The 11,204-nt window shown below is 39.8% G+C and overlaps 1 non-coding gene across 1 annotated transcript; it reads left to right on the top strand.

The window, feature by feature from the left end:
- Positions 1-8,654: 8,654 nt before the first annotated feature.
- Positions 8,655-8,761, top strand: LOC141650732 (small nucleolar RNA R71). Its single transcript, XR_012546750.1, has one exon. It is a non-coding gene; the product is annotated as a small nucleolar RNA R71 (small nucleolar RNA).
- Positions 8,762-11,204: the final 2,443 nt, after the last annotated feature.

The raw sequence follows: 11,204 nt of genomic DNA on the forward strand, positions 1-11,204 counted from the left end.
CTCAAACACCTCATTCAAGACATGATTGAGAAGGGAGATTTGCCTCTACCCCCACCAACTAAACCGAATAATAAGACGAATCCTCTGGGAATTCACGCCATCTCTGACGATGAGCCAACCCTGGACCCCTCTCACCTCATCCTGCCAATTGACGACGAGGTGAATGCTTTGGAAAAGGATCCTTCAGACGGAGTGTTTGTGTTTAGTGCTACCACTATGCTCACTATGTTTCAACAAGTTGAAGAGGCCATAGCCAGCCTCTCTGAAAGAATCACCTACCCGACTCGACGACGCCTACCGTCGACTCATCTTCAATCCCCCAACACCGCGCCCAAGGGATAATTCCCCAAGCATTCAAAACTACCCACCCCAGGATGGATTGCTCCCGCGACCATTGTGGCATAGACCTCACGAAAATCACCCTCACAAAAACCATCCTCACAAAAACATCCCTCACAAGAATTACCCACCGAGGAACACCCCTCCAAGGTATCCTCGAGACTCTGAAATTAACGGCATATGGAGGGATGATGTTGAGTATGTCTATATCCTCCCAGGGAAGGAGAAGCGGACGAAAGAATTCGGACATCTCACCCGATCCGGACGTCCCTATCAAAACCCGAACAATTCAACGGTCGTTCCAACAACGAATGACTAAATCGTCCCAGAGGTGGACACTCAACCAAAGGCCCCCGAGAAGTCAATCCTGAAACAGCTGCAGAAAGCAAAAGCCGAAATCTCAATGTGGCAACTGATCGCAACGTCTTTTGAGCATCGACAGGCCTTGCTGCAGGCACTGGGAAAATTAACCGTGCCCTCCACCTCTTCCCCAGAAGAAATAGTGGCGCACATGACGAGAGACGCCCCTGATCTGAGTAACCCAGTCATCTTCTCCGACGAGGATATCCCTCCGTTTGGAGCCAATCATAACCTGGCCCTGTACATCATCGTACAATGCCTCCAGAAAAATATACCAATGGTCCTCGTGGATGACGGTTCCGCCGTGAATGTCATTCCTCTCAAAACTGCCCACAGAATGGGTGTCAAGGAATTTGATTTGATCCCAACGAATTAAGGAGTATGCGCCTACGACGGCACTCGTCGCAAGGTCGTTGGGCTAGTCACTTTGACCGTCGCAACCGGACCCTTTGAAAGACAAACCAGTTTTCAAGTGGTCGACATCGACGCGTCCTTTAACATGCTCCTGGGACGTCCCTGGATTCACGCCGTCAAGGCGGTCACATCAACGCTCCACCAGAAGATCAGGGTCCCCTTCAACGGGAAAACAATCACAATTCCCGTTATCGGTCCGTTTCGTGTTCACAATTAAAGGTGTGGTCGTTGGGTCACGTCCGAATCAAAACACAATTTATAGCTTCACAAACAACTCTACAATTAGTAAAGAGGCAAGTAAAGGTCGGATCCCAAAGGACGGGTATTGAAATGAGATTTCTATTGAAACTAGTGGTGTCTAGGGTTGTAACAATTTGGGTTGATGTAGAAGGTCACTAACTAAAATAGCAATGAAAATAAACAAGCAAGATGAATTAAAAGGGGTGTAAACAATTGATTAAAAAGCACTAGGGTGTCATGGGATCATAGGGGAATCATGGGAATTGATCATACAAACATGTTCTCAAATTATAAGCAAGCAATTATTGTTGTGATGGATTGAGTTGGGTTATATCTTACAATCCTAAGAAAGTTTGGGTCCCGGAGCCGAATCGATTAGATTGTACAACACCTACAAGTCAACTTAATCTTCCCTACTCAACAACATGCATGGTCTAATGAGACTCGAGTTGGGTTATGTCTTACAAGTCTCATTTAAAAGATAGGAGATGGTGTTAAATGCAAGGATTCATAGGCTTAGCATTTCATCAAATATAACATGTGCATGAGTTGAGATCAAAACAAGCAAGCAAATAAAACATGAAAGCATATTAATTTAAGCATGAATCATTCCCCATGTTGGTTTCCCCTAATCACCCATTAACCCTAGCTAAGAGACTACTCACTCATTATCATGTTGATCATGCTAGCAAGGTTGTCAATCATACCAACAAAATGAAACATGATGGATAAATGAAAGTAATTAACAATAATTAAAAAGGGATTAAGAGAATTATACCTACTAATGATTCCAATAATAAAGCAAGAATAAAAGAAGTACTTGATGCTTGATTGGGAGGTTGTCAATCTCCCAATAATAACCCAAATAATCTTCAATTACCCAAAATAAAGGATGAACAAAAAAGAGATTAAAGAAATAAAACTTGTATTAGAACTTGATTAATTGTTGATTACAAAACTAAAGAGAGATTTGATTGATATTAACTACTCTAATTATTGATAAGAAGAACATCCTCTTCTAATTAGACTAATGGGGTATTTATAGTGGAAATTAGGGGGATGCATTAGGGTTAACTAAGGGCCATGAAAATGCAAGATTCTTACTCCTTTCCTACCAAGGGATCAAAATCTCAAAGAATATGCAAAACAAAGAATTAAAGATAATAAATGACCTAAATATGCACTAAAAAGCATGGGAACAAGGCTAATTCGGGGGCTAAAAATGCGCTAATTATGGTCACATCAAATATCCCCAAACCGAACCTTTGCTCGTCCCGAGTAAAGAGGTGACAAAGACTAGGACCATTATTTAAACTAACCTAATAACATAGCCGATATGAGACAATTAGCGGGTCTCACTCCGCCCCTTCAACTCACAACAAGACAACCATGAGGTAGGATGCCTTCTTGCAAGGCAAGGTGGGTCTTGCCAAAATGGCGACACATCCAAACATTAAGCACACAAAATCACATAATGGATGCATCTACAAAAGAATAGCCACTTCCTCATCAAGTGGCGGAGGCACTAAAGAGGAACAAATTTAAGAGCATGTAATCCTTCACAAATACTAGTTCAACAAATTACTAAGGCTAAGAGGATGGCACTAAATCACCTCCAAATGGTGTTAAACTAGACTACTTTCGTCCTCAATTTCCAAATGCTTTCGTCAAGAGCGATCGGATGGTGGTGGAATGATGATCCCTATGATGCTAGTAGCATATGACATGACAAGTCTCGAATTCTCTACAAAAGTAAAGGTCATGGATCGTCCCAAGCTCGACAAAGTGGCTTGACAAAAAGGCTTTTTGGGAATGAAATGCTCAAATCTTTATACACAACGGGTGGATATGACTAGTATTCAAAATTAACCTCATTTCAACTTTCACATTTCCAAAATTTTAGATGGGGTTTATCCCTTCCGGGCTAGTGTCCTTTGCTTTCGCCAATCGCTTATTAGGCAACCGGTTAACCTCTAGACAATAGCTTTTCGGGGTGATAGTCACTCTGTCTCTGGGCGGCCGAATTCACAACCGTGTGGGGGCCCAATTCAATGGATCCCGCTCCAAAGCACATCGAAGTGGTACGCCTCCATCAAAACAATTTAAATTTCTCAACATTCAACAATTCATAACATTTGAGGTTTCCTTGGCATTAAATTACTTCCACATGACAAAATTCCTTGAAATGAGCACTTCAAGCTTATTGATGGAAAATATTTTTGGGTTGCCTTACCACAAGGTCAATCAAGGTCACCTAGACAAGTTAACCAAGTCCACATCGCATCACGGGGTTGGATAGGTGACTCACATGCAAACCCTTGACTAGGCCTTGGGTCATGGGTCAAAAGACACTAGTATGACACTATCTAGGGTGTTTTACAACCATTCTAATAGGCAAAGTCTTAAGTTGAACAAGTATTTGTAATGGCTTAGTTGCTCTTGTCAAAGTTCCTAATTAGGCATTTCTCAAAACATTTCTAACATGCAACTACATGCCATGATGCAACTAATATAAACATCCTAATGCAAGTGATTCTATCAAATAATATGACATATAAACTAAATGCAAGTCCTAAGTTCACATTGTTATACCGCATCAATTAAAATAAAGCCACATAGTCATTAACATAAAGAGGAGAAAGGAGATTGGAAAGATCATACCATGCGGTCTTCATTATCCTCATGTCTCGGATGTGGCGTAATCAATCAATGTGAACAAGGATAGAACAAACACAATATATACACAAGACTACAAAAGGAAATAAACATGTTTTTGGGTTTTCAAATTTCAAATTTTTATGATTTTCGAACTTTTTCAATTTTTTTTGGATTTTTTGAATAAGAGTTAAATGTTAGAATTCCCATCCCCACACTAATATGGGCATTGTCCTCAATGGCCAAAATGATGGAAATTATGCAAAGATGATGCATGATTTCTATACTAAATGCAATCTATACTAAGCTACACTACATGATGCATGGGTTTTTGTTATGACGGAGAGGATAATTTAGATTACCTCCCGTTGTGTATGCATTAACTTCCCCAAACCGAGTTAGACACTATTGCTAATGTCCAATGATGGGTGTAGTTCATGCACACACTATGCAATGCATGAAACGAATTTGTCATTTTGGATTTTGAAAATGGGAACAATAAAATGAGAACACCTCAATGGTACCGAGGTGTGAGTCCTCTATGGTGCTAGGACTACTCCAACAATGATCAAGAAAATAATTAAAAACAAAGAGAGAAATAGACAAACCATGAGAGGGTAGGAGCCTCCAAGGCTTGCTAATCTTCCATCATATCATCACCATCATCACTTTCCTCATTAGAAGTGGTCTCGTTGCCACTTTCTTCTTCATTTGCTTCTTCACCTTGCTCATCATCTTGCTCACCATCCTTTTCTCCTTCTTCACTTGCTTCATCATCAATGTTATCATCAACTTCTTCATTACCAATAACCTCATTGTCACCCGAAACGACCCTAGATGCACCCGGAAATAGGACTTCTCTATCCGCCCAACTAGGCAAAGGACATGATGGATCAAGTAGTCCTTGCCTAGCTAAGTGTAGGAGGGGTGGATATTGAGCCAAGTAAGCATTTTTCCGATCCTCAAAGGCTTGCTTGTGCATTGCTTGCATGAGAAGAGTCAAATAATCATTTCTAGTTTCAACTCCTTCCGGCTTGAACTCTTGATACTCAAAGGGGTAAGGTGGTATGACAATGGAAGAGGAGGGCATTTCAAGTTCACCCTTTTGTTGTTGGATAATATACTCGGCCTCTTTAGAAAGGGGAAGTAGATAATTGGTTCGGTGGACGCTTAGACGACAAATCTTTGAAGGCAAAGTGAACGATCTAGCTTCACTAGTGAGGGTGACTTTCAAAGAACTCAAAAACTCCAAGGTAAGGGAGGGGTATGTCAATTCTTTTGATTCAAACAATTTCTCTAACCCCATGGCTTTGAAAAAGGCTCTAGTTTGCTCAAGGACACCCAACTTTTCCAAGGTGTCTTCACAAATAAATTTGGTGGATTGAAATGATTTCCTAGCAAACTTGGCAAAAGTATCTCTATGGGTTTTGGAAATAAAATTTACCTCCGGATAATGCAAAAGTTGATCGATTTCCGGAGTAGAAGATGTTGTTGCTCCCATAGAAGGTTGTTGTTGTTGCACTTCCAAGTTTGGGGTTGCTACCACCATAACCAATGCTTTCTTTGCTTGAAGGGCCTTTTGCCTTTGTGAAAGTGTCTTTGGTGCCTTTGTTGCCTTTGTTGCTCCCTTAGTCCTTGCCATTGATGAACTAACCAAGAAAAGAATGAAAAATCTTCAATTTGTAGTGCACCCAAATCGATTTAAAGGTGAAAGGCTTTGCCTTTATGAATTCAAAAATCGACTCAAAGGTTGAAGATTTTGTGCTTGGTTTTGATTTTTATTGAAAAAGGAGTGATTGATTTGTTGTTGAAAGGATGTTTTGATTTGATTTTGGTGAATGTAGTTGAGGAATTTTGTTTTTGTGATGGAGAGGATGAGGGTTTTGATGTTTTGAAGTAGTGTTATGAATGATGAATGAATGAATGAAGGTGGGAGGGATTTTATAAAGACCGAAAAATTCGAACTGCAGGGGCAATCCGTGCGGTTTCTGCCCAATACGGGCGGATTCTTTCCAAGACGGACGGATTTTCAGAGACGGGCGGATTGCTGTTCAGGACGCCCGGATTCTCTTACAGTCAAAAATCTTTCAAAATTTCAGCTCATAGGGACGTTCGTCTTATACCCAATACGCTCGGACTGCATGAAGACGGGCGGATTCTTCAGAATCCGCTCGGATTCGACCCCTTTGTACCCGGATTTTGTTCCATCCGTGTACAATGCATATCCCTTATCATTCTTCTATTCTTCTTCAAATCTTGTGTTCTTCATTGCGGGGGCATTACTAAGACATGGATAGCCTAGGCAATTGTCATCCCCACACTAAGCTAGAGCACTACACATCAATTGAAATTATTAGTCCCTCCCTCACTTCTCTCAAATATGACAATTATCTTGATCAAAGTAAATAAAAATCCAAAGATGACAAAAATGTAATACAAGAATTGAAATGTGAGTTAGAGAGTTAGAAATATTTACAAATGGTGGTTTAGGGAGGACTCCACCGAACTCTCATTCTTGATGAGATGTCAAGGGGGCATGTTCAAGGTGTTGTTGATGTTGCTCAACACCTTGAAAAAGTAATCAAAAGCTTGTTCATTATTGTTATAGAGGTCTTCAATAGACCTTGGCCCTTGTTGTCGGTCTTGATCGATGGCATTACCAATGTAGGGATTAAAAATCCCTTCAAATTCGTCGTCCCAAAGACCACAAACTTCATTAAGTTGATCATTGAAAATCTCTTGACTTGATGGAGACAACTCTCCCAATTTCTTCTCTTGGCCAATGAGGCCATCCTTTTCTTCTTTGATTGATTTTGATGAGCTTTTCAAGCTCTCCTTGTCATAATTCACTTGCTCTTTGAATGGAGCATCTTCAATTTTCTTCTTCCATTGGAGTTCCGATTTCTTCCTCTCATCCTTTCGGCTATAATGATCAATCATGAAACACGGTTCATGCAAACGAGGAGCTCTCATAGTCTTGTCAAGATTAAAGGTTATGCTTTCATCTCCCACTTCTAGAGTGAGCTCACCATGTTTCACATCAATCACCGCACCCGCGGTGTGTAGGAAAGGTCTTCCTAGAATGATTGGAATGTTGGAATCTTCCTCCATATCAACAATGACAAAGTCCACCGGGATGAAAAACTTCCCAATTCGCACGGGGACATCTTCCCATATCCCTAATGGTGTCTTCGTCGATCTATCGGCCATTTGGAGTGTGATGTTGGTGCATTTAAGCTCTCTCATCCCTAACCTTTTACTTACCGAGTACGGCATGACACTCACACTAGCCCCTAGATCACATAAGGCTTTGTTGATCGTTGTGTCGCCAATGGTACACGGTATTGAGAAGCTTCCCGGATCCTTTAATTTTGGAGGTGAACTCCCTTGAAGTATTGCACTACTCACCTTAGTGAAGGCGATAGTCTCAAGTTTCCGGATCGACTTCTTCTTTGTGAGGATATCTTTCATGTATTTCGCATAGGCCTAAGACGTGATTGATTAATTCCGTGAAAGGAATTGAGACTTCCAAATTCTTCACAATTTCCATGAACTTTCCAAGTTGATCATCAAATTTGGGCTTGGCTTGACGACTTGGAAAAGGAAGTCTAATCACAATGGGCTCCTTCTCCTTGACCTTGTCTTCATTTTTCTTTGAACTTTCTTCTTTTGATGATTCTCCATCTTTGGAGTTTTGCACAATTTCTTCCTTATCACTAGCTTCCACAACTTCATCCTCAACTTGTTTCCTTGGTGCTTCATACCTTGTACCACTTCTCAAGTGAATGGCACTAACCGTTTCATGTCTTGGGGGATTACTTTGAGGTGGTAACTGCCCCTTTTGTCTTTGTGAGCTTGAAGATGCTAGTTGAGTCAATTGGGTTTCCAACATCTTGGTGTGAGCTAGGATGTTGTTGATGGTGGTTTCCTTTACTTGACTATCTTTTTGCATTTGAGTGAAAAATTCTTGTTGATTCTTTTGCATTTGGAGGACCGCTTTTTGGACATCAAAACTTTGGTCATTTTGGTGATTGTATGGATTTTGATTTTGGTAACCTTGGTTTTGATTGTAAAAGGGTATTTGATTTTGGTTTCTCATGGGTGGTGGAGTGTATGTTGTTTGAGGGTTTTGAACATTTTGGCTTTTGTATGAGAGATTTGGATGGAATTTGGTGTTTTCATTGTAATAGTTGGAATAAGGGGTACCACTCTTGTATGCTTGGAAAGCATTCACTTGTTCATTTTTTCCCCTACATTCACTTTGGTCATGTCCCAAAGTTCCACAATTCTCACATATCCCACTTGGGATTGATGAAGATGCCGTCATGGCATTAACATGATGCTTTGGTGATTTTGAGACTTCTTCAAGTCTAGCCATAGCTTTTTCAAACTTCGAATTGATTGTGTCAATATGAGCACTAAGTTGAGCACCCAATTGAGTAACGGAGTCCACTTCATGCTTTCCTCCTCTAGTAACCTTGAGAGGTCTACTATATTGTGAGTTATGGACCGCCATTTCCTCAATCTTGTTCCATGTTTGAGTGTCATCAACTTCGGTGAACATTCCATTTGATCCCATGTTGAGAATGTTCCTTGAATCTTCATATAAACCGTTCCAAAATTGTTGTACCAAGAACCATTCGCTAAGTCCATGGTGAGGACATGAGCGACAAATTCCCTTGAACCGCTCCCAAGCTTCATACAAAGATTCTTCATCCCTTTGCTTAAAACCCATAATTTGAGCTCTTAGCATGTTAGTCTTTTCCGGTGGGTAGAATTTTTTGTAGAAAGCTAGAGCCAACTTCTTCCAAGAATCTATTCCGAGAGTGGCCTTGTCAAGGCCCTTCAACCATTGTTTCGCGGTGCCGATTAGAGAAAAAGGAAATAAGACCCATCGAATTTGGTCTTGAGTCACACCGGTTTGAGAAATTGTATCACAATAGTCGCAAAAGGTTTCCATATGAGAATGGGGGTCTTCACTAGGCATCCCCCCCAAATTGGCTCCTTTCGACTAATTGGATAAAGGCGGATTTGGCAATAAAATTTCCGGTTAGATGTTGTGGTGTAGGAGTACCATTGGGTAGGTTCTCCTCGGTGGGTACGGAATGTGACGAGAATTTAGGCATTGTAGGTTGATTTTGTGGGGTATTGTGTAATGGGTTCTCCTCTCCTTCTATTGCGAAAGGGTTGATGAACTCAATAGTGGGTTGAACAATCTCACTAATACCTCTCAAATTCCTCCTAGCAAATCTCCTATTGTTCGTCAAGGTTCTTTCAATTTCACGGTCAAAAGGTAACAAATCACCTTGTGACCTTCTAGACATGCAAAATATCAAACAACTCGAAAACAATTAGAACAAACCTTGAGGAGGTTTACTTCCCCAAGGCGAAGAAAGACACAACTAATAACAATAAAAGGAAATCTAAATCAAGTAAACACCGTCCCCGGCAACGGCGCCATTTTTGATCGGTCCGTTTCGTGTTCACAATTAAAGGTGTGGTCGTTGGGTCACGTCCGAATCAAAACACAATTTATAGCTTCACAAACAACTCTACAATTAGTAAAGAGGCAAGTAAAGGTCGGATCCCAAGGGACGGGTATTGAAATGAGATTTCTATTGAAACTAGTGGTGTCTAGGGTTGTCACAATTTGGGTTGATGTAGAAGGTCACTAACTAAAATAGCAATGAAAATAAACAAGCAAGATGAATTGAAAGGGGTGAAAACAATTGATTAAAAAGCACTAGGGTGTCATGGGATCATAGGGGAATCATGGGAATTGATCATACAAACATGTTCTCAAATTATAAGCAAACAATTATTGTTGTGATGGATTGAGTTGGGTTATATCTTACAATCCTAGGAAAGTTTGGGTCCCGGAGCCGAATCGATTAGATTGTACAACACCTACAAGTCGACTTAATATTCCCTACTCAACAACATGCATGCACTACTACAGATCCAGGCTATAACAACGGTCAAAAACCGTTGTTATATAAAAAAGCGGACGTTGTTAAAGCGTCTGTTGTAGAAGGTTTTAACAACGGTTCGTTTTCTTAAGGAAACCGTTGTTAAAACTATTAACAACGGTTTTATGTATAAAAACCCGTTGTGGAAAGTGTGACTCAATTTTGGGGGGAAAGTTATAACAACGGGTTTTAATATACAAAACCGTTGTTATAACTAAAGACAACGGGTTGTTTTAAAATAACCGTTGTTGTTTGTTCTTAAAAAATAAAAAAAATTAAATTAAATATTACTAGATGCATGCATAATTACGGCCTGTTAGAATTCCGATGCATGCATTATTACTGACATCACTGTACATATGAACGGATAATATGGAATGAGAAGGGTTAGTAATAAGATTTGAAGCAGCATTATTGAGAGATATGATGATGATTATGGCACAACTTCCTAACATATATATTAATTAAAAAGCAATTAACTCAACCCACACATTGCTTAGTATAAATACATTGCATATCTCAACTAACATTTCCATTATCTCAATATATTCATCTCCAAACCCTAACTGCTAAAACAAACTCTACTTAATCTTTCAAATCAAACTCAAAAAACTCCAACAAAATGAATGATTTCATCCTTAAGACTCTTACCATGATCGAGAACAACAACAACTTCATCCGCCGGTTCCTCCATATTGAGGAAAGTTTCAGGAGCTACCTTGCGGATGCTCGATCTGCACTGAAGCACGCCAAAGAAGATGGCTTGACGGAGAAAGCAGCGATTGCGGCTATATGACGATATAGCAATCGCGAACGGAACCTCCAAATAGCCAAGGAGGAGAGGACGGATACGATAGAGCAGAATAAGATCCTCTATGAAAATATAAGAATTGCATTTTTACATATGTAATTTTTTATTTTTAATTTATGTATTTATAAATATATATATATATATATATATATATATATATATATATATATTAATTATGTTTATCTTACTTCTTCATCTTGCTTCTTCATTGTTTTACTAACTAATTATGCGAACAATACTTAAACAAATAACATAATGGTCGATAAAAACACATACATGCAAAAGAAATAAATAGAAAAAGAAAATAATGACGATGAAACTAACAGTGACGGCGAGATTTACCTGATAAATACAGAACGTAATAGACGATGAAATCACAGTGACGGCGAGAAGATAAAGCGACGATGAGAAAGAGA

The sequence above is a fragment of the Silene latifolia genome, chromosome 3, assembly GCF_048544455.1.
Source record: "Silene latifolia isolate original U9 population chromosome 3, ASM4854445v1, whole genome shotgun sequence".
Taxonomy (NCBI): domain Eukaryota; kingdom Viridiplantae; phylum Streptophyta; class Magnoliopsida; order Caryophyllales; family Caryophyllaceae; genus Silene; species Silene latifolia.